Raw genomic sequence first — 23,501 nt, forward strand, 5'->3', positions numbered from 1 at the left:
TGTGGGCCGGTGGTTTACGCCTCTGAGCCTCAGGGGCCTCAGCTGTCCAGGAAGCGGGAGGGTCAGAGGATTGAGGCGTCCACTTCTTAGACTGTGTGTGCAGTGGGAAGCACTGTCTGCTCAGAGCTGGGTGCTGGCGGAGAATCAGCCACGAGTGCGAGGGGGAGGCAGGGAGGCCCATCTGGAGTCTGCTGGAACAATAGTAAAAATCACCAATTTAGTCAACATGTATCGAGCACCACCTGTGTGCAAGGCCCTGTGCAGACTGGCCTCTGCCCTCAGAGAGCCTGTCCAGTGGGGGAGACAGTCATCCAGTTACCACAAAAATAAATAAATGCAACTGTGCGATAAAGTGGAGGGTCCCAACCTAGTCGGGGGTTGGGAAGTCGAGCTAAGCTCTGATGAGTGACAGCTGCCCACGTGGAGACGGAGGGAAGGGCAGGGGGAACAGTATGTCAAAGGTGCTGAGGCAGGAGCAAGCAGGCCAAGTTCGAACCCGGGAAAAGCCTGTGAGGCTGGCGCGCGGTGAGCCAGGGGAGTGAGAGCGAGAAGGATGAGGCTGAGGGGGGAGCCTGTGGCCACAGCAGAGCTGGAGGCAGGAGCAGGGAAGGCAAGGAACCGGGAGTAGCCAGTGGTGTCTGATTAGCATATTCATGTTCATGCCAACCCTCATGAATATGCTAATCACTCAGGGGAGGGGAAGGTGGGGGGTGGTGTCTCCTCTCTGTGGTAGAGGGAGGCCTAAGATCCCAACCCCCTCACCTTCTGGAAATGGAGCCCCAAGTAGGGGTGCGGGCCCCCCAGTCCCCAGGGTCAGCTCCTCCCTTCTGGCCGCCCGCCAGTCCCTGCACACCCTCCCTCTCTCAGGAAATCCCAGCTGTTCAGGAAGTGGGGATGGTACAGGAGAGGGGTGTCCCTGGGACACCCGCACACACGCTGAGGGCTAGGCCCCATCTTGTGACTCGCCTGCATGTGGCCGGCTTCACTTCAGTGACTCACGCTCCGTGGGGCACGTGGGGGCGGTGGGGGAGCTCAGGGAGGAAGCCAGGGCTCCCTACGTCACCAGCCCCAGGCCCAGTGCCTTGGACACGTGCACCCAGCTGAGTGCACCCCGAGTGCACCCAGGGGTTTCCGCTGGTCTTGAGGCACTTCGGTCCCTGTGGCCACACCCACCCGGGCCCCTGACTGTGAGTCCCCAGGGGGCAGGGCTGAGAAAAGTGAGAAGAGAGAGGAGAAGCTGCTTCCCAGACAGCGCCCCCCTCCAGCCTCCCGTGAGACCCCAGGCGGTCCTCGCGGCTAGGTCTGGCCCCTCAGGGGGCAGTCAGGAGGCTAGATGGGTGAGGGGGTCAGGAGCCAAAGTGCTTTGATGCAGGGGCTGCGATTCAGTGGGTGGAGGGGGTAGCATTATTAGCTGTCACCCAAGTAGTGAGTCAGGCACCCCTCCCCGCTTTGAGTCAGCCCCAGGGGGTGAAGGGGAAGGGGACTGGTCAAGGTCACATGAGAGCAGTTCGAGCCAGACCTCCCCAAGCTCCTCCCACTGCTCCCCCAGGCTCCTCCTGGAGCAATTCGTCTGCTCCTTGGTAGTTCCTAGGAGAACCTGGGGCATTTCCGTCACCCTCTTTGCGTAGAGAGGGAAACTGAGGCCCAGAGAGGGGACACGCGCCCCGCTGCTCAGTCCTCTGCCTACACAGCCCTCTTTTCAGGTCCTAGAACGCTGCACTGAGCTGCTCCCTGCCCCAGGGCTCTTGCCTGGCGCTTTCCTGTCCCTGAAACCCTTCCCTGTTCCTTCTTATCCATCAAGATTCTCAGCTTGCTGTCCTTTTCAGAGGGGCCCTCTGTAACCCTGTCTTGGCCCCCTGGTTTTCTCTGTCCCATGCCTTTGGGACACTTATCACGATTTATAACAGTTTTTTTTTACCAGTTTTGACTCTCCCCTTTGCTGAAAGGTAAGCTCTGTGAGCTCTAAGTCCACATCCATCCCGTTCAGGGCGCTAACCCAGCACTTGCCGTAGAACAACAATGACAATAGAAATACCCGGCATTTACTGAGCAAGTACTCCATGCCAGGCACAGTGCCAACCCCTCCAGAAGCCTTGATCTCTCCGTAACCCTTTGAGAGAGGCACAGTTTCCATCGCTCCCGTTTTAGAGATGAGGAGTGCTCCTGCAGGAAGGAGACAGGATTTGGTCTTGGGCAGTCTGCCCAGAGCCTGCACTTCCATATAGGCCACTGGGCTCTCCCCCGTCACTCCCTCTGCTCTAATGCACACAGTAGGTGCTTGATAGATATTGGCTGGGTGAATGGACGGGAAGACAGGCTTCTCCCAGGGCCACCCAGACTTTGAGGGAAGAGCCAGCCTGTCACCCCAGCTTCCGCCTCCCAGTGTTTTCGGATGCTACTGGGGCATCGTCCTCAGCACCCAGTGGGCACCACGACAGTTTCCCTGCTTCCTGCCTCCTGGCAGTACAGGCTCAGCTCCCCGGGAACACCTCATTAGACTTTCTCCTCATTACTTTGAGCAGATTGAAGAGTGGGAATGGAGACAGCCTGTTGGATCCGGATGTCGGGACAAGAGGTTTAATTTCCCAGGAGCCCCTGGCAGCTGGAGCAGACCCCTGAGGTCGGAGAGGGGGCTGTGAACACAGGCACAACAGCCAGTTGGGGTCTTCCCAGGGTTGAATGGAGCTGGGCGGTGGCCCTGCATGCCTTCTCCCTGGGCTGGGGTCTCCCTGGTGAAAGGGGCAAAAACAGAAGTTTTATGGCCAGGGGCCTCCACACACTTGCTGTGTGACCTTGGGCAAGTCACTCCTCCTCTCTGGGCCTCAGACTCCTTTTTGATAAATGGCAGGTGCAGGATGGCTCCAGTCTTCGCACACTGTGAGGACCTGGGAAGCTGAGGGGCTGCCTCCAGAGGGAGTAATGGGAGCACTTGTTGACTGAAGGGTCAACAGGGTGGGCACGTGGGTGCGGCTGGGCGGAGGACCTGTCAGGACAAGGGGAGTCTGTTAGGGGCTAAAGTCTTAGATTGGCAAGCACCCTAACCTTGAAGGCCAAAGCCGCCTGGCAATAGCCTCAGTCCCGCCGATGTTGAGTAATGGCCACGAGATGCCCGGGCGCCAGCAGCCGCCGCACTTGGTGGAATTATCTGTGATTTATGGGTTTGGGCCCCTCAGGAAGCAACTGTCTGAGCTCAGAGAAGCCTCAGAAAAATGGGTCAAGCAGGGTGGGGCCTGGATGGAGGCAACCACAGCCAACTAGAAGGGGCTCAGAGACTGACTCCTCTGACCCATGGTCCTGGTGGGGAAACTGAGGCCCACGGAGGGCAGGTGACATGCCCAGGGCCACTCAGCAGAGGAATTCCTCAATGTCAGGACTTGTTACTCTGCCACTTGTGTGCCCCAAGCTGCCTGGCACACCCATTTTGTACCCTTGTCGTTTGCCAGCAAAGAGGCTTCTCCCTCTAACTGGCAGCAGAAGCCAAAAGCCAGAGCTGGTGTGTGGTGCTGGGAGGTACTTTAGACGTCAGGGAAGGCTGCTCAGAGGAGATGACCTTTTGGCTAAGCCCTGTGGGATGAGAGGGAGCCAGTTGTGTGAAGGTAGGAAGAGAGTGCGCCGAGTGAGGGGACCAGCACAGGCATGAGCTCGGAGGTGAGACAGGGGCTGGTGCGTTCAGGGAAGAGCGAGTCGGGCAGGGTGGCCACGGGGGCTGAGGGGGAGGGGCAGGGTTAGTGATGCTGGTGAGAAGAGCGGGAGCTGGTTAGACCCCCGAGGGGTCTTCCAAGTCCCAGCCAGGCATTCGGGCCTCCTCCTAAGTGCACTGGGAAGGCTCTGGAGTTATGTGAACAGCTCTGCTTTACATTTTCCAAAGACCCCTCCTGCCTCTATGTGAAAAGTGAATTTGAGGGGCCCACGGGGAAATGGGGAGCCTGGGATGGTGGCTGCTGCCGACTCTGGGGCAAAGGCAACCAAGGAGGACCCAACCGTGGAGCTGGGATTTATCCCTGCGATTCTCCTTTAAGCCTCTCACCACTGTGTGAGTAGCAACCAATTCTAATGTCTCAAAACCCATTCCAATCCATGATCCCCTTGATGCCCTACTCTAGGGCCAAGGACCCCCCTTTTGTACAGGCAGTACCACATCAGACAACTTTTTGACTTGCTCAAGGTCACCCAGCTTGGAAGGAGCAGAGCTGGGACAGGAAGCCAGGTTTCTGGGTCCTCCCACTCTTTAATGCCTCCCCTGCCCCTTATCCCCCACCAGAGGTCAAGGCCGGGCCTCCTTAAAGGAAAACAATTGGGGTTTTGAGGCTACCGGGAGCCCTCTGTTGGGTGGATTTGAACTATAGCTGCATGTGCACATGTGCGTGTGCGTGCATATGTGCGTGCATGTGCATATGTGCGTGCGCACACGCTACACTCAGCAGGGAATTGGGGACGGGAGCAGCTTGGGTGCATGTCTGGACCTCCTCTTTGCTGGAAAACCAGGCCAGAGCTGGAGGGGCCCCAGCAGTGCTGCCCTGGCCCGCCCTCTTCCTGGCACTTAGATGCCTGCTGGCAAGGGCACTGGCGGGCAGTGAGTGGCCGCTGGCCCATGGCTGCAGCTGACACATGTTGTCTCTGGGCCACTTCATGTCTCTGCTTTTAGCAGAGGACCCTCCAGCAGAACAAAGGGATCACCTTGGAGGGAGCTGCCTGACAGCAGTTCTGGCTGCTGTGGGCACGGGGGAGTCCTGTTCACCTTGCCACGGGGAACTTGGTTTGGAGCAGTGAGAAGAGATCTGCACTGGGAGATGGGACCCTGGGTTTTCTGGGGACTTGTGGTAAGTCAGGTGCCTCTCTGGTTCTGGTCCACAGTTTTCCCATCTGAACAGCTGAAGTGGAGTGGGATAGATCTGGTGATTTTAAAGGCCCATTGGTCTGAATCTCTGCTCTCCACTTCACTAGCTGTGTGATCTTGAGCAGCTAACTTCACCTCTCTGAGCTTCAGAATGTTTCTTGTTTTTGTTTTTGTTTTTGTTTTTTTGGCTGCACTGAGTGTCTTACAGGGATCTCAGTTCCCTGACTGGAGATAGAACCCGGGCCACGGTGGTGAAAGCCCGGAATCCTAACCACTAGCCCACCAGGGAAGTCCCAGAATGTCTGTATTCCTATCCTCATTTTAGTACTTACTTTGCAGGACTTGTGTGAGTAGACGCAGGTAAAATTCTTGGAAGACCGGGCACACAACAGGCACCCAATCATAGTTAGCCTCACGAATAATAACACGCACACAATCTAACATTAGTAGCTAGCATTCATTGGGCCCCTCCATGCACCACATACTTCTGTGCGTTCACTCTTCACTGCAGACCCATGAGGTCAGAATGCTTATTGTCCCCAGTTTACATGGACGGAACTGAGGCACAGAGAGGCAGAGGGCCATCCTGAGATGACACTGCTGGGAAGTGTGGAGCCTGACTGGCCATGGCTCCCTGCCTGTCCCCAGGTACTAATCTTCCTTCTTGAATTCCCAAACCCCAGCAGAGTCAGCTCCTGGAAGTGTTTGCTAAAGGGAACCCTGTCTTAGGAGAGCTGCTGGGATTTCAGCACCATGGATAGAGCCCAGTGACCACGGGGCCCTGAGAAGAACGAAATGGCTCTCAGCTGTGGCTGGGGCCCTGGATGGCAGGTCATCTTCAGCGGGGTGGGACCCTCATCCTCACCATATGGAGATAGCAGGGCTCTGGATGAGCCAGCAAAGCCAAGGGTCCACCCCTTCCCCTGGCTCAACGAGTCCACTGGATACAGAGGCTCGCCTTCCTAGAAGGGAAGGAGCCAGGGCACCACTTCCAGGTCCCAGCATCACCGCATGCCCATCCTAGGCTCTAGCGTTACCATGGCAACAGGTGGCGGTTGCACACCTGAAGACCTGGCTCTAGGAAACTCAGGGTGACTTGGCCTTGGGAAACCCAGGAGCTGAGTTTGAAGGGGTCGCCACTGACTCAGCTCTCCTTCCAGCCCACTGTATAGATGGGGAAACCAATGCCCAGAGGAAGGAAAGCTGGATTCCTGGGATGTGCTAGCTGGAAAGTTTCCAGGGATCAGCTGGCCCCACTCCTCCATTATATAGATGAGAAAATTGAGGCAAAGGGCAATCATCAGGGAGATCTGCAATAAGTCCTCCTGCAGTTGTCTTCTGGAAGCATTGATTCTTTTCCTTCCTCATATGTGCCATAATTTAAAAGTATGTGTTTTTGCGTGTTTGGTGTTTCTTCCCTGCTGGCAGGCAAACTGGGGCCAGGGTCATTTGTTCGTGGCCATATCCCAGGGCCAGTGCACACCACAGTGGTCACCATGGTGTAGACTCTGGGGCCAGTTGTCCTGGGTTCAGATCGTAGCTCTGCCACTTACTGGGTTTGAGACCTCAGGCAGGTCACTTCTCTGTGAGCCTCAGTTTCCTCATCTGTGAGATGGGGAGAACGATGGCACCGGCCTCATGGGGTTGCTTTGCGCGTTTGCCCAGTTGGTAGGAGCACTGAGCCTTGTGGGTGGCAAGCGCCAGCCAATGTCAGCTGTTGTCTTTGTTGCTCGTTTGCAGGCACTCCAGGAGGGCTTTCCTTCAGGACATCAGGGGCAGACGTTTTTCATTCCAGCAGATATTTACTCCTCACCTGCCTTGTTAGAGGGCCTTGACATTTAGCACATACTGAAATCCCTTGGAGAGACTTGACACTTCAGATTCCTGGCCCCGTCGAGATTCCTGGGATCTGCACCTCTGTGGGCAGAGTCCAGGGTCTGCACCCTTATGAGCACCCCACGCTTGTCATCACTGGTGGGAGACTGTTGTGGCTGCCTAGAGGGGTTCGGTGATGAACTGCCCTGCAAGCAAGGGCTGGTGGGCTGCTAAGGCAGCCCTGTTCACCCTTAGCAGGGCCTCGGGCCTCGCTCCACAGACACTGGAAGCCTGAACAGGTGCTGAGCCCAGGGGAGGGAGGGGTAAACCCTAAAGAGGAGGCATCAGGGAAGGCCTCCTGGAGGCAGTGGTGTTTCAAGCAGGCCTTGAAGAGTGGGGAGGATGTTGCCCAGCTGAGATTGGCAGATGGAATCATGGATGGGGGAGCAGCACACGCAAAGTGGTGGAGGCAGGAAAAACAGGTTGTGCCTGGTGTGTGGTGTGGGATGAGCTAGTAGACGATGTATTCAGAGAAGTGGGTGGAGTTTATGCGGCTCACCAAGGACCCCGAAGGCTACACCTTATCCAAGTCCTTTTACTTCCTTTCTCTGTCTTCCTTCCATCACTACAAGGTCTTAGGACCCATTTATTCAACCCCTGACCCCAGTTATCCTCCTTCCCAGCCCCAGGTCTTCCCCATTCACTTTCTCCTCTTTCTCATCCATACCCTGACCTTGAAGTCTGTTCCCTGTGAAATGGGAAGTCACAGTGGCTGAAAATGGGTTGATTATGGTGGGAATGGGGTCCTGGCAGTGAGGGGGTGTGTCTTGTAACAGGACCTTTCAGTACTTTAGCCCAAGACAAGGGCTCTCGTGGTGGGAACTCAGACATGACAGAGGAACAGGGAGGAGGCCAGCGTGGCTGCAGTGCCTTTTCATGGGTCATTATGAGGATAAAGATTGATGATGCCCGCAAAGTATCCAGCGTTCATGCTGGCACATAGTAGGTGTTCAGTAATTAATGTGCCCATGTCATGATTTTCCCAGGTCAGTTCTGGAGTAATTATTAACAGCTTCCCTTTCAATCTTATAAGCTCTTGGTTTGGAAGATAAATTATACAGTCAGTGCATCTATCAATAATTGCTATTTCTTGGGAAGCTTAATTCCCTAAGGTGCTTCTGGGAGAGCAGCATCTCCGGTATCCCCAGGAGATGGCCGCCTTCCTCATACCGACATCCTCCCCGCCCTAGCCCCACTTTCCTGCCCCTGGAGGAGCAGCCCCAACGGGCACAGTGGTGCTCATGCCAGCCCCCCATCCTCAAGCGAACAAGAGTGTCAGCATCTCACAGTTGCCATATTTTCAGCATGGGAGTCCTGGGCGGCTGCGTGATTTCCCCAGCTGCGTCTCTGAAGGAGGTGCCTGGGGACAGGAAAGTGATCTGCACAGGGAGGCAGGACGTTGGCATGTGCACAGCCTGGTCTCTCCCCCTTGCTCAATTTGACCTTGGGCCTGGCTGGCTCCATCCCACCATTGGCACCAGTTTCTTATGTGCTGGAGAGGCAGTTCCCCTGTGGATGCGGGGGGCAGAGACGAGGTAGTGGATGAGTTTCTCGGGGCTGTGGGACTTGAGCAAGTGCCTGGGTTGTGGTGAAGACAGTCCCTCCTGGGCAGGGCAGTGGGGGTGGCCTCCTGCGATCTCAGCCATCATCCTGGCCCTGGGGACATTCTCTCTTCATGCCAGCACCTGCCCCGTCCTGACCCTTCTGAGACTCAGAATTCAGCTTCTTTAGACACCTGGATTGGCAGGTGCTTGACAAAATGTGGGCCTCACTTTCTTGGCCTGTAAAATGGGCCTGATATTACTCAGCTGTTATTTCTATGGGGCGATCAGATGATATGATGGCTGACAAGGGGCTTGCTTGCCCACAGTACCAGCAGGTGGGGAGGGAGTGGGTGATGACATCCTTTTGTTCCCACGGTGTCAGCACAGACCTCTGCACACAGTAGATGATTACTCAGTGCGTCCCAGCAGCAGATGGCAGGGAGGTGACGTGTGCTGAGGGCTCTGTCTCCCCTTTGGAGAGGCCAGAGAGGGATGTAGTCACTGATGCCTGGCCCCTCCTACTTTGGGCGTGAGGCCTCTGCTGCCCCCAGAGGCTGGTCTGGCGGGGAGAGGGGGGCACTGTTCCCATCAGGGTGACTTCACCCTACCTGTCACCTGGCAGCACCATGCGCCCCTAACTCAGGAACCCTGAAGACCTGAGGGCTCAGATGCCAGGCCAGGGAAGCTAGAGTTGTGGTGGGGTGTCTGTGGGCCCAACAGATCTAGATTTTAATGCTAACTCTAATGCATGCTGCCTCTCTGACCTCAGGCAAGTCATTTTGCCTCTCAGAGCCTACAGTTCCCTCTGTAAAATGGGGATAATGGAAGAGGGTTCGCAGAGTTAGGGAGACCTGATTACATGGCACAGAGGAGCGAGTAGCACCTGCTGCTGCTGGGATTACCCTGATCTTCGTGTCAGCTCTGCCCGTTGGCAGGACCTGGCATGTCGTTGTAACGATGCTGTAAATGGCAGATGCCCTACAAGACGTTAGGGCAGTGGGCTCCGCATCCCTGCTTAGGTGATACGCTTTCCTCTTTACTCCCCCCTCGCCTCGGCGCCACAACCTCCCTTCCTGCTCGGATCCAGGTCCCCAGGCTGGGCGACCAGCACGCACCCATCGCCTCTCCGGAAGAGTGATGATGGCTAGGTTTCCCTTGATGCGAATGAGAGTTGTAACAAATTGCACAGGATTAAATTCAAATGACCAAAGGAAAATGTTATTTAATATTGCTTAAGCTGATGGCCCGGAGGGTGGGTGTCGATTCCACCAGACGCTGCAACTGAAAAGCCAGGTTCAGAAATGTCAGGTATCCTCCGGGAGCTGCTCTGTGTCTCTGAGAAAGCTGCCAACATTGCCCGGGCGTGCAAGCCCTCTTCCAGCTGCTGATAGAAGAAAAGAAAGAGGGAGAAAAGAACAAGAAGTTTGCAGTTGATTTCAAGCCCCTGGCTGATGTACTGGTACAGGAAGTACGGAGAACAAGTTTCCAGGCTTGGGGGAAAAAATTTTTGGAGAAGAATCCAATGAGTTTACAAATGATTTGGGGGAAAAGATTATCATGAGACTTTGTCCAACAGTGGAAGAAACAGTAGATCTTCTCAACAAAGTCCTTAATGGTAACAAGTTGGCATCTGAAGCATTAGCCAAGGTTGTACATCAGGACGTTGTCTTTAGTGACCCAGCTCTGGATGCAATAGAGATCAACGTTCCGCAGGACACTTTGGGAGTTTGGGTGGATCCTATAGATTCAACTTATCAGTATATAAAAGGTTCTGCTGACATTAAATCCAACCAAGGAATCTTCCCCAGTGGACTTCAGTGTGTCACTATTTTAATTGGTGTCTATGACATACAGACAGGGGTGCCCCTGATGGGAGTCATCAACCAACCTTTTGTATCACAAGACCTAAACACCCTCAGGTGGAAAGGACAGTGCTACTGGGGCCTTTCTTACATGGGGACCAATATCCATTCATTTCTGCCTCCCGTCTCTACAAGAAACAGCAGTGAAACGCAGAGCCAAGTGACCCAAAACCCCAGCTCTGAGGCGGAATGCTCCCACCCATTCTCAGATGTCATTAGTACCAGTGAAAAGGAGACCATCAAGGCACTGTCACGTGTGTGTGGAGAGCGCATATTCCGGGCAGCTGGGGCTGGTTGCAAGCGCCTCTGTGTTGTCCTCGGCCTTGTTGACATTTACATCTTCTCAGAAGATACCACGTTCAAGTGGGACTCTGTGCTGCTCACGCCATCCTCAGGGCCATGGGTGGGGGAATGGTGGACTGAAAAGAGTGCTTGGAAAGAAACCCCAACTCGCGGCTTGACTTGCCACAGTTGGTGTACCACGTGGGAAACACAGGCGCTGCCGGAGTGGACCAGTGGGCCAACAAGGGAGGACTAATCGCTTACAGATCAAAGAAGCAGCTGGAGACATTCCTGAGCCGCCTCCTCCGACACCTTGCGCCTGTGGATGCACATACATAGACGAGCTCCATCCTCAGGGATTCGAAACCCAGCTGTGAACCTAGTTTCCACCTCTCTATCTTTTGAAGACAGCTTTGTCCTATTGACAGTCGAAGTTCACCTTCCTCTTTTGAGGAGCATTTTTCCATTATGTGTTCATAATGTTAATGTCAATAAATGACTGATATTCGTGCTGCAAAAAAAAAAAAAAAGACATTAGGGCAGGTGCTAGGGCTCATCCTGTCATAAGTATTTATTGAGCATCTTCTATGTCCCAGCCACTGGGTTGGGGGCTCCAGATACATCAGTAAGGAAAAGAGATAGTGTCTTCCCTGCTGGGCTTACTTTCGGGATGGGACTCATCGAACCAACCAGTACATATGATGTACTAGAATCCGGGTGGTGTTGCATGCTATAAAGCAGGGCAAAGGGACAGAGAGTGAGAGCACGGCTAGACAGGGGGGTCCAGGTCCAGGATGGCCTCTCTGAGGAGGTGACTTTTGGCAGAGACTTCAAAGAAATGAGGGAGGGTGGGAGTCATGTGGATATCCAAGGAGCAGCGCTCCAGGTGGTGGAAACAGCAAGTGCAAAGGGCCTGGGGTGGGAGTGGATTGTGACAGAAGAACAGCTGGGAGGCCAGTATAGGGGGAACAGAGGGTACTTGATGGGGAGAGTGGTAGGAGGTGAGGTCAGAGGGCACATGGAGGCCAGATGTGTTTGGCCGTATAAGCCAAGGCATGGTCTTTGTCTTTTCACTACTAGTGAGGTGAGAGCCCTGAGGGCTTTGAACAGAGACTTGCATCTTAACAGGATCCTCTGGCTACTGTGTGGAGACCAGGCTGAAGGGATCAAGGGTGGAGGCAGGGAGGCCATGGGGAGGCTACAGCTCTAATCCAGGAGAGAGATGATGGTGGGTGGGACCAGGTGGCAGGGGTGGAGGTGGCAAGGGGTGTTTGGATTCTGGAGATGTCTTGGAGGTAGGGACAACACGATTTCCTGATGGATTGAATGTAGGAGAGAGAGAATAGGAGGACGGAAGAGGAGGAGGGAGGGGCAGAGAGAGAGAGGGTGTTAAAAGCCACAAGGCTGGGTGAGGTCACCTGTGTGGGCAGAAAGGGGACTGAGCCATGGTCACTTCAGGGAGTAGCATTTGAGTGACTGTAAATATGTCTGGTGAACTGAAAATCAGGATGTGGGTCTGAGTTATAAACATAACACAAAGACATAAAGAAGAATAAAATATTTTCTATCATAAAAACCATTGGAAGGTGTCACAGAAATGAGCTGAGTGGTCAGGAGGCCCAGGTTCCATGCTGGCCCCCCGTGTCTGCTGTGTGGCCTTGCTTAGGCATCTACCCTCTCTGGGACTCTGATTCCTTTTGGAAGGTCTTGACTCTCTGACTAATGGGTCATCCTTCAGGCATCTCCCATGGACACACTAGTGCAGCCGTGAGGCTCCAGAGGGCCTGCAGTTGTGGAAGCAGGGAGGAGGGGTGGGCAGGGGAGCTGAGGGTGGGGAGAAAGCTGGCCTGGAGAAGCTCCTTCACTGGAGGATTGCAGACAGGGAGGCCACAGCTGAAAGGAGGAGAGACTCATGCAAAGCCGTGGCAGGTCCTGCTGGGATGACTGAGACGGGGCAGCTCCTGCAAGAGGCACAATGATATCAGGCTGGACCTTTGTCCCAGCGAAGTGCTGAGCCAGCATATAGGCTGGGCTTGACCATATTCCCTGGGTGCAGCTCCTCCAGGGCCCGGCCTGGTAGAGGAGACCCTTTTCCCCCCACCATGGCCTTTCCCTGCTGCTAACCTTCCCAGGGGCGTTTTTTTGTTTCTACCATAAAGGGCAGAAGTGTCTCCGATAAGCACCTGGTCACAGAACTCAGCATGCGGCAGCCACAAGGGACCTAAGAGCCCATTGTACAGCTAGGGAAACTGAGGCCTTGTGTGGGAGAGTGACTCACCCTGGCCCCAGGAGCTGGGGCAGAACTGGGGTTCCAACCTGGTTCACCACTTTGCCATTCAGAACTCCGGCCTCCCCTCCCCCACCCCTCCTGCCGTCCTCTTTTGTTTTCCACACCCTTTGTCAAGGGTCAGTGGGGGAAAGGGAGCAGGCTCTTGAGGCAGGTTGACCTGGGTGCCAAACCCACTTGTGCTACTCACTTGCTGTGTGACCTTAGCTGAGCCACTCAACCTCTCTGAGTCTCATTCTCCTTGTCAGCCAGATGGATGTAATGATGACAACCTGTCAGGGCTGTGGGGAGGAGCCAGCTGATAGCTGTGTGTAGAATTGGAAAAATAGGCTGACCGGTACCAGTCTCATGCCCCCCGGGCTGATGGGCATCTGGGTTATCAGGTGGGGGGGGTGATGCCCAGACCTAAAGTGAAGGTAGTGTCGAGAAGGTTCTCCCACTTGACATTTCTTTTTTTTTTAACCCTCTATTTATTTATTTATTTGGCTGTAGCATGGCTTGTGGGATCTTAGTTCCCTGACCAGGGATTGAACCCGGGCCATGGCAGTGGAAGCGCTGAGTCCTAACCACTGGACCACCAGGGAATTCCCTCCCACTTGACATTTCACACAAAGCTGTCACACAAAGCACTCCCAGAATTTGTCTCCGAGGGCCAGGACCCTGTGGGTGTGGTCTGGAGAAAAGGTCGGAGCGATGCCCTAGAGCCATCCTCTGCTCCATTAAATGCCGTCACCTCCATGTCCAGCCTGGCCACACTTGAGATGCAGCCACACTGCTGGTCAGCGGACAGTGGCCAGGGCAGGTTGGGAGCCAGCCCCAGCAAGAGCTGTGTCTCCCCAGTGTGAGTAGCTGGGGTGGCTTGATGGGGCGTGGCGGTGTGGGTGACGGGCAGGTGGCCCGGTTCCAGGAGTGTCATGGACCTTGGAGTGGCTGCAGCTGCCCCACACCGCCTGTCTCCTCCTCTTCCCAGCCACACCTATCAAGAGTGTGGACTGTGCCCACTGCTTCTGCCTTTGGTTTCCGCCCTGCCCGCAGCTACCCCGCTTCCTCCTTCCCTCGCCAGCTGAGCTTCTCAGCGCTGTTGACTATGCTCACCGACCCCTTGTATTCCTCACCCACTGCAGCCTGGATCACATCTCACCCTTCCGTGGTCGTTGTGCTCTGGGCATTGGCACGTGCCCTGACTGGGACCTCTGCTAGCTTCTCTGGCTATCAAAGTATCTCATGCTTTTGCCGGTTTCCCTTCCTCTGTTGGTCCACGAGATGTTTCTGCTTCTCAGGGCTCTATCGTGGCAGCCTTCTCTTCTCAGACCACACCCTTTCGGGGGGACTCATCCACTGCCACTGCTTCAGTGTCCTTCTGAACACCCACCATCCCCCAGACCCCCAGCTCCATCCCCTCCCTTTACCCGGAGCTCTGCTGGATGGCACTCCCGATGTCCCAGAAGCACCTCCTGCTCAGCCTGTCCAGAGGGACCTCAGCATTTGCCCTCAAGCCTGCCCTTGCCTCTCTGTCCCCTGATTCGTGAGTGGCACCATCGTTCTCTGCATGGACCCTAATAGCCATAGCATCCTCTTTGCCCCCATCAGCCTTTTTTAAAAACAGCTTTATTGAGGTATAATTTACACACCCTAAAGTTTACTTATGTTATTCATTTGGATGAGATTTAATAAACTTATAGTTACCACAATCCCAAATCCCCTTTTGCACATTTGCAGTCAATCCCCACTCCCATCCCGGGCCCCAGGCAACCACTGATCTGTTTTCTAGTTTTACCTTTTCTAGAAGGTTCCTATAAGTGGAAACATAATATGTAGTCTTTGTGTCTAACTTCCTCCACTCAGCGTATTGTTTTTTATGTTCATCTACGTTGTTGCATATATCAGTACTTCTTTCCCTTTTAGTGCTGAGTGGTATTCATCTTATGGATATATGACATTTTGTTTATCTGTTCACTGCTTGATGGGAATTTGGATTTGGGGCTATTATGAATAACGCTGCTATGGATATTCACGTACAAGTCTTTGGAGGGGCACATACTTTTGCTTTTCTTGCATTCCTCCCTTTTTTCCACCATCCTGCCAGACCCTGATTTTCACTGGGAGACCACGTGGTTTCCTGGAAACTGACTCTACCTCCCCCACTCAGGGATAGAGCACATGACCCAGGCTAAGCCAATCAGTGTTTTCCATCCCCCAGGCACAGTGACTGGTTCCTGGATGGGCATATGACATAAGTAAGTCCAATCAGAGTGACACTTAGGACGCCGGTGCCTCTGAGCCCAAGATGGGCCTCCGGGCACAGCTGCCCACACTAAACATGGGGCCCGAGAGTCGGTAAGCTCCTGGCGTGAACGGTGTCCCTCGGACAAAGGAGCTGACGGCAACCCTCGCCAGGCTGCATCCGGAAAGACCACCGTGAAGGAGGCGTGGAGACCAGGAGCTCTGCCATCTGGCGTCACCCAGAGGCACGTGTAGCCCCAGGAGGGGATCTGAGTCTGAGTCAAGTCAGCATTGTGTTAAAGGGAGTGAAAAGCCGTGTGGCTGACAGGGTCTTGGTGCTCGGGCCGGTGTCAGGCCTGTGCCTCTGAGGTGGGAGAGCCGAGTTCAGGACATTGGTCCACCAGAGACCTCCCGGCTCCACATAATATCAATCGGCGAGAGCTCTCCCAGAGATCTCCATCTCAGCGCTAAGACCCAGCTCCACTCAATGACCAGCAAGCTACAGTGCTGGACACTCTATGCCAAACAACTAGCAAGACAGGAACACAACCTCACCTATTAGCAGAGAGGCTGCCTAAAATCATAAGGTCACAGACACCCCAAAACACACCACCAGACGCGGTCCTGCCCACCAGAAAGACAAGATCCAGCCTCATCCACCAGAACACAGGCACTGGTCCCCTCCACCATGAAGCCTACACAACCCACTGAACCAACCTTAGCCACTGGGGACAGACACCAAAAACAACGGGAACAACGAACCTGCAGCCTGCAAAAAGGAGAGCCCAAACACAGTAAGAGAAGACACCCCAAACACAAAATGAGAAGACAGAAAAACACAGCAGATGAAGGAGCAAGGTAAAAACTCACCAGACCAAACAAATGAAGAGGAAATAGGCAGTATACCTGAAAAGGAATTCAGAATAATGATAGTAAAGATGATCCAAAATCTTGGAAATAGAATGGAGAAAATACAAGAAACGTTTAACAAGGACCTAGAAGAACTACAGAGCAAACAGACAATGATGAACAACACAATAAATGAAATTAAAAATTCTCTAGAAGGGATCAATAGCAGAATAACTGAGGCAGAAGAACGGATAAGTGACCTGGAAGATAAAATAGTGGAAATAACTACTGCAGAGCAGAATAAAGAAAAAAGAATGAAAAGAACTGAGGACAGTCTCAGAGACCTCTGGGACAACATTAAACACACCAACATTCAAATTATAGGGGTCCCAAAAGAAGAGAAAAAGAAAGGGACTGAGAAAATATTTGAAGAGATTATAGTTGAAAACTTCCCTAATATGGGAAAGGAAATAGTCAAGTCCAGGAAGCACAGAGAGTCCCATACAGGGTAAATCCAAGGAGAAACACACCAAGACATATTAATCAAACTATCAAAAATTAAATACAAATTACTCAGCATAAAAAGAAACAAAACTGAGTTATTTGTAGTGAGGTGGATGGACCTAGTCTGTCATACAGAGTGAAGTAAGTCAGAAAGAGAAAAGCAAATACCGTATGCTAACACATATATATGGAATCTAAAAAAAATTTTTAAAAAGGGTTCTGAAGAACCTAGGGGCAGGACAGGAATAAAGACGCAGAGGTAGAGAATGGACTTGAGGACACAGGGAGGGGGAAGGGTAAGCTGGGACGAAGTGAGAGAGTGGCATGGACATATATACACTACCAAATGTAACATAGATAGCTAGTGGGAAGCAGCCACGGAGCACAGGGAGATCAGCTCGGTGCTGTGTGACCACCTAGAGAGCTGGGATAGGGCAGGTGGGAGGGAGACGCAAGAGGGAGGAGATATGGGAACATACGTATATGTATAGCTGGTTCACTTCGTTATAAAGCAGAGACTAACACACCATTGTAAAGCAATTATACTCCAATAAAGATGACACTTAGGGCTTGGCTGGAAGATTACTCCGTCCTCATGCTCCTGACCGTGTGATTTGTCTGGAAGCACTGCGGCTGTTTGCACTCATGTGGGAAGCCAGCCTTAGGATGGAGCTGACGCATGGAGAAGTACTGGGTTGAGAAGATATCAATGAGACGGAACTGGAACTCTGACTGGACTGTGCCTGAAGTCCACCAGTTCTGGACTTTTTCAATTATATGGGTTAATCCACTTTATGTTAAAGCCAGCTTAAAATGGGTTTTGTTGCTGTTGTTGTTTATAGCTCGGGCTGGCAAAGTATGGCCATGGCCAGCCTGTTCTTGTAAAAAAAATTTTGCTGGAACACAGCCATGCCCATTCATTTCTATATTGTCTATGGCAGCTTTGGAACACTGAATGGTCCACAAGGCTCAAATATTTACCATTGACCTTTTGAGAAAAAGTTTGTCAACCTCTGTTATAACCCAAAGCTTAGTATTCAATATGTACCCCAGTTACTCAGGATAGAAACCTAGGAGTCATCCCTGACTCCTCTCTCTACTTCATCCTCTACATCTAATCAGCCCCAAGTCTGATTGGTTTTATAGTCTGAATATCTCCTGAATCTGTCTGCTGTCCCCCAGCCCCAGTACCCCTGCCCTAGGTAGACCACTGTCGGCAATCAGTGGGTCACAGCGCCCACCTCTAGGCTGCCCCACAGAACTGCTGGGTGATCCTTCTCCCACCCAAACTTGCTGAGCCCTTGGGCTCCCCACTGCTCCCAGGGTGAAGGCCACACTCCCTGATTGACACTGCAGGACCCTCATGATCAAGTCCCCACCTGCAGTTCCAGCCCTGTCTCCCCTCCCGCTCTACCCTCTCTTCCCAGAGCACACAGACCAGCTCCCACCTGTGTGTAATTCCTCCCAGTTCCCCCCACATGGCATGCTGTGTCCCTCTTCCTTACACTCTTCCCCACCTTGTCCACCTCTGGACTCCTGTGCGTCCTCCAAGGCCTAGCCAGAGCCTCACCTGTTTTTTGATATTCCTCTGATTCCCCCAGGCTGATCGGGGCTCCCGTGGGCCACGCCCGGGCTTCCTTCCACGGCAGCCCAGTCATATCCGCCTCTCATGTCTGTTCACACATTCGCTACCCCCGCTGACTAATTCATCTTCTCGCTTAGCTTGGTCCAGCTCGGGGCCATACACAGAGTAAGGGCTCAAGAAATGTTCGTGGGGCACAATGTTCCCTGCCCTCTGCTCCAAAGCCACCGTGAGGAATCAGGGGTCTCCTGGCTGGACGAGGCTTTGAAGGAGGGACCATCTGGGCTCAGTGTTAACAGAGGTGATGGAAGGATTGGAACTGCCTGGGCCTCCCAGGCAAGAGCGCCTCCAGGAGGTGCAGAGAAATGCCTCCCAGGATTCAGAGAAAGGAAAAGTAGGGCAGGAGAGAGCGGGTCACTGCGGCGGCCCCTTGAGAGTGCGGAAGAGAAATGAAGGGATTACGAGGAAATGTCATTAAAATAAAGATCTTCCCTGGCCTCTCGGGGCGCCAAGAGGAGGCCAAATGGCCAGTGAGGGGGCCACCGGGTCCCGTCAGAGCTGCCGGAAAGTTTAGGGATTTACAAGACTGGCCCTTTGGAGGATTTAGGGAACATCTGATTTCTAAATCCTTGACTGAAAACACATTTGGCCACCAGCTGGCTGGGTGCTGGGTGAACCTTCCCAAGAAGCTTCTGTGGAGGATTCAGGGGAGCACTGCCCTCACCCACTGTGGAGGTCTTGGCTTCCACATGCCAGGGCTCAGGGCTGTGGCCCCATTCAGTGCTCCTTCCAGAAGCGGGTGCTGATGTGAGTCCAGTACACAGAAAACCAGAAACCAGACCAGGCCTGAACTCCCTCATGGGACTAGAGTGAGGAGCAGATGAGACAACGGATGTGAATGTGCCTTGCAAACTGTAAAGTGCTGTCACACCCTGTCAGTGTCTGTCCTTGATACAGCCTTCCCAGAGACTCCCCCAGCTGAGTGAGTCACCCTGTTCTCCCCAGACTGTGTATAAACCTCACTCTTGCACCTATCCCCTCCGTCACAGACCCTAAGGTAGGACGTGTCCCCCGCCAGACTGAGATCCTTGAGGACGGGGACAGGTACATGATTCTTCCACATCTGGCTCGGTTCCTGGCCCAGAGCAGGAGTTTGACAGCTAGTTCTTGAATGACCTTGACTTGTAGAGAAGCAGTTAACTTGAGGGTGCTGGGTAGCCTCAGTTTGTAAAAACAGGGACCAGGTGGTATGTGGTGGAAATCTTTCTAATAAAATGACACAATGTTTCGTAAGTTGTGGCTCAAGCAGTGTGAGCGTCTGGAAATGCAGTCTCAGGGTTGAGAATGCTAAAAGCTGTCTGGTCCTGTGCTGTCCGGTAGGGTAGCCACAAAGCACGTGTGGCTATTTCGATTTCAATTTAATTTAAAGTTCAGTTTCTTAGTTGTACTTGTCACGTTTTGGGTGATCAGTAGCTGCACGTGGCTCTTGGCCACTATAGGACAGTGCAGTTGAGAGCATTTCCGTTACTGCAGAGAGTTGTCTTGGACAGCACTCCTCAGTGCGGGGAAAATTCATGTCCGTGCGATATCTCAGGCCCTGATCATCTTGGGGGCTTACCTCCAAGATTTCTGGGAGAGAGCTGGGGGCTCTGGAGCCTGACCAACCTGGGTTTGGATCCCTGCTCAGCCATCGACGTGTGCAGCCTGAAGCAAAGGGACTTCCGCCTCCTCCCTGAGGCTCATCTGCAGACTGGGTGACCGTGTGCCTGCACAGAGCCGTGACACTTAGAGAAAAAAGCTTGTAAAGGGCTTCTCGGTGTCCTGTGCAGGAGTGAGTGAACCGGCTACACGGCAGCTCTCAGTGGGGGAGCCTCCAGGCTCCTGGAGCTTGGAGCTCAACTGCCCAGGGGCAAGGCAGGCTGGAGCACTTCTGGGCACTGAGGGCCAGTCTGGGGCAGTGGCTGGTGGGCGTGCCTGGCTGGGGGCAGTCGGTAGGAGAGGGCGAGGCTGGAGCTGGTGGGGCTGAGGCTGGGCAGGGGCAATGAAGCTCACTCCTGAGCCCCTAGCTGCAGAGGAGGACGCTTTGCAGTCCGAGTTAGCATGCACTTCCTCTGTGTAAAACTCTCCGCTGTCCACCAGCTGGCTAGAGGATAGTAATTAACAATAATATGAACATAATAGCAACAATATTTACTGAGCATTTTCTGTTTACCAGGCACTGTGCTAAGAGTCATAATACACATATGCATTAGCTCGTTTCCTCCTCGCAACAGCCCTGTGTAATACGTATATTGCTCTTACCATTTTACAGATGGGGAACACTGAGGACATTTGTTCTAAGTCACACAGTTATGAGGTGGTGGAGCAAGGGTCTGACCCCAGGCTCCAGAGTCTATGCTTTGGATAGAGTACAGACTCCTTACCTGGTCTTGAAGGGCCCTGCAGAGCCCTGCAAAGCCGGCCTTGGTCACCCTTCCACCTTCATCTCGGGTCGCTCCCCACCTGTCTGGTCAAGTTCCTCAGACACCCCAGATGTCTCCTTCCTATGCCTGTGCCGTTGTTTATTCCTTGACCTAGACATCCTCCGCTCTTCCCCTTAACCCTCCACAGAGTCCTGTTCATCCTTCAGGACCCAGTTCTAGTGGGAGCATCTTGAGGCCAAGGACTGGGCCTAAGTCGTTTCTGTGTCACAATGTCCAGCACATGGCTTGGAGCATTGGAGGTCTTGGTAAATTACGGGTGGTGGATTGGAGGGGGATGAGTGAGTGGATGGAAGGATGGGTGGAGTAGGTGGATGGTGAGTCAAGGGGAGAGAGTAGAAGTTGGTGGATGATGGGAAACTGGATGGGTGGATGCTCAAATGCCAAGGGGGAGATGGGGCCTGAGCTGAGCGCAGGGCAGTGGTGTGGAGCGCAGCGGCAGTCTGAAAACATTTCGGGGCAGAATCAGCAGGGCTTGCAGGGGGCTGAGGGGCGGGGAGGGGTCCAGAGCGACGGGCAGGTTTCTAGCCTGGAGACTTAGGAGGATCATGGTATTTTCAGGGAGGAGCAGGTCTAGGGGAGATGGTGATGAGGTCCATTTCACGTGTGGGAGCGTGAGGGGCCCATGGGGGGAAGGTCTGGGAGGCAGCTGGGGAGATGAGCCTTGGACAGGTTCAGGGGCAAGGCCAGACCTCACAGAGACTTGGAAGGTCATGTGGCTTCAGGACTGAGGGCTAGAGCACAAGCCGTCAGGAAAGGCGGAGGAACCACGATCCCTGAGGTAGAAGAGCCAGGAGGGACACAGCACAAGGGGGGAGGGCACTGCCACGTCACAAACACCCATAAATCATTGCAGGCGGTGTGCTGCGGGCAGCCAGTGCCGAGGGGATGCGGGCAGGAGACTCAGTGCTGGAAATGGGCCGGGAAGGGTGGCGAGGTTTTGACCAGCCCAGGGAGGGGTTACCCTGAGCAGGGAAACTGCACAGGCCGAGGCAGGGAGCAGAAATAGGCAAGTTATGTCCACGTACCCTGAGGGCCTCGGAGCTTGCGGCAGCCAGTCAGCTGGAAAACAGGAGGCTCCACGCCTTGTCTCTGCCCCATCTGGCACCCTGTGACCACAGCCTCCAGGGCCTGGGAGCACTCTGGGTTAATCTGGGTGCTGTGCTACGTGGGACAAGTCACCTCCCCTCTCTGGGCCTCATCTGGAAACTGGAATCAGTGCCACCTGCCTGGTTTGCCGAGAGGAGTGAATGAGATGTGGGAGTGTGAGAAGCCCCCACTTGCATGAGGAAACTCCATAAATGCTATTTTAAAAACCTGTTTTTTCATTTCAATTCCACAAATATTTATGGAACTAAGGTTCGGTGTAAATCCATTTTGTAAATTAAATTTTCATACAACAAATACCATTTTACCTGGGCCTGGGGTGGCAAGGTTGGTGAGGCCGTTCATTGTTTGAAGAGCCCTGAGTCAAATTCTTTTCTTTTCTTTTCTTTTATTATTATACATCTTTATTGGCGTATAATTGCTTTACAATGGTGTGTTAGTCTCTGCTTTATAACAAAGTGAATCAGCTATGCATATACATATATCCCCATATCTCTTCCCTCTTGCGTCTCCCTCCCACCCACCCTCACTATCCCACCCCTCTAGGTGGTCACAAAGCACCAAGCTGATCTTGCTATGCGGCTGCTTCCCACTAGCTATCTACCTTACGTTTGGTAGTGTATATATGTCCATGCCACTCTCTCGCTTTGTCACAGCTTACCCTTCCCCCTCCCCATATCCTCAAGTCCATTCTCTAGTTGGTCTGTGTCTTTATTCCTGTCGTACCCCTAGGTTCTTCATGGCATTTTTTTTTCTTAAATTCCATATATATGTGTTAGCATACGGTATTTGTCTTTCTCTTTCTGACTTACTTCACTCAGTATGACAGACTCTGAGTCAAATTCTTTTGAAAAGCCCCAGTCGGTTCGTTTTTCGAGTCAGTGAGGATTTCAACTTTCCAGGCTCGCAGAGGGAGGCTTTCATTTGTTCCTTGTGTGTTTTGAAAAGATCCTCCCAGCTGCAGTAAGAAGAGGGACCGAGGGAGACAGCAGGGCGTCCAGGAAGGGGGCTGGTGCAGTGGTCTGAATGAGAGATCATGGTGGCCTGGACAGGGGGTGACTCTGGGGATAAAGAGAAGGGGATTCGAGAGATGTTGAGAGAGGAGGAAGGTGCATAGGAGCCCTTGGCATCTTGGTTACCAAAGAGCGTGAGCTGGTTCCAGGTACCTGGTTAGATGATGCCGTAAGAGACAAGATCTCTGGAGAAGAGACCCTGGACACGTGGCGTGTGACGTGTCCACAGGGTGGCGGGCAGAGCTGCCCGTGGGAATTTGGCTTTGCGGACCTGGCCCTCCAAGGGGCAGGCTGGGCTGGAGAGAAAAATAAATGTCTGTGAGAGGGAAGAAGGGAAAACCCAGAGCTTGTGACAATTAGCCAATAAATATTTTTTCAGCATTGAAAACATTTGTTGAGCGACGCCTTCCCTGAGCACCTCCGTGTGCCAGGTGTTGTGGTGGGCACTGGGGACCTGGCGATAAACCAAGCACACAAACTCTCAGCCTCGTGGGGCTGGCATTTTAGTGGGAGGGGCAGGGTGTAATCAGGATAAATTGCTCATTTGCATATAAGCCTTACAACCTTACGAGGAAGGTGCTGTAATTATTCCCATTTTAGAAAAGAGCAGCTGAGTTCCAGAGACGTTAAGAAACTTGCCCACAGTCACTCAGCTTTGTAACTGGCAGAGCCTGGATTTCTACCTCAAGCCCATGCTTTTCTGTTAAGCGTCTTACCTGTTGTGCTGAAATGCATCTCATTGACAAGGTCAGGTCTCAGCAAAGATCTGAAGGAAGTGAGGGGGTAAGGCTCACTGACATCTGGGCGACTGACATTCCAGGCAGAGAAAGAGCAAGTGTAAAGGCCCTGAGGCAGGAGCATACCTGGTATATTTAGGGAACAACGCAGAGGCCAGGGTAGCTGGGGCAAAGGGAGTGAGCAGAGAGTAAAGGGGAGAATCGGACGTGGTGGAGGGACCACCCGTGGCATCTGTAGGGCTGTCAGCTTTTACTTGAGGTGAAGTGAGGCCATGGAGGGTTTAGAGCAGAGGAGGGGCAGGCTCTGACTTGTGTTCTA

General features: G+C 53.3%; 1 protein-coding gene and 1 pseudogene across 10 annotated transcripts in view; both read left to right on the forward strand.

Moving 5' to 3' along the window:
• DLGAP4 (DLG associated protein 4) overlaps positions 1-23,501 on the forward strand; it is a 202,486-nt gene that overhangs the window by 33,035 nt on the left and 145,950 nt on the right. The gene's annotated exons all lie outside the window — the stretch shown is intronic.
• On the forward strand, positions 9,502-10,907 carry LOC137206445 (inositol polyphosphate 1-phosphatase pseudogene; annotated as a pseudogene).

This window comes from Pseudorca crassidens, chromosome 15, assembly GCF_039906515.1.
Source record: "Pseudorca crassidens isolate mPseCra1 chromosome 15, mPseCra1.hap1, whole genome shotgun sequence".
In the NCBI taxonomy this organism is placed as follows: domain Eukaryota; kingdom Metazoa; phylum Chordata; class Mammalia; order Artiodactyla; family Delphinidae; genus Pseudorca; species Pseudorca crassidens.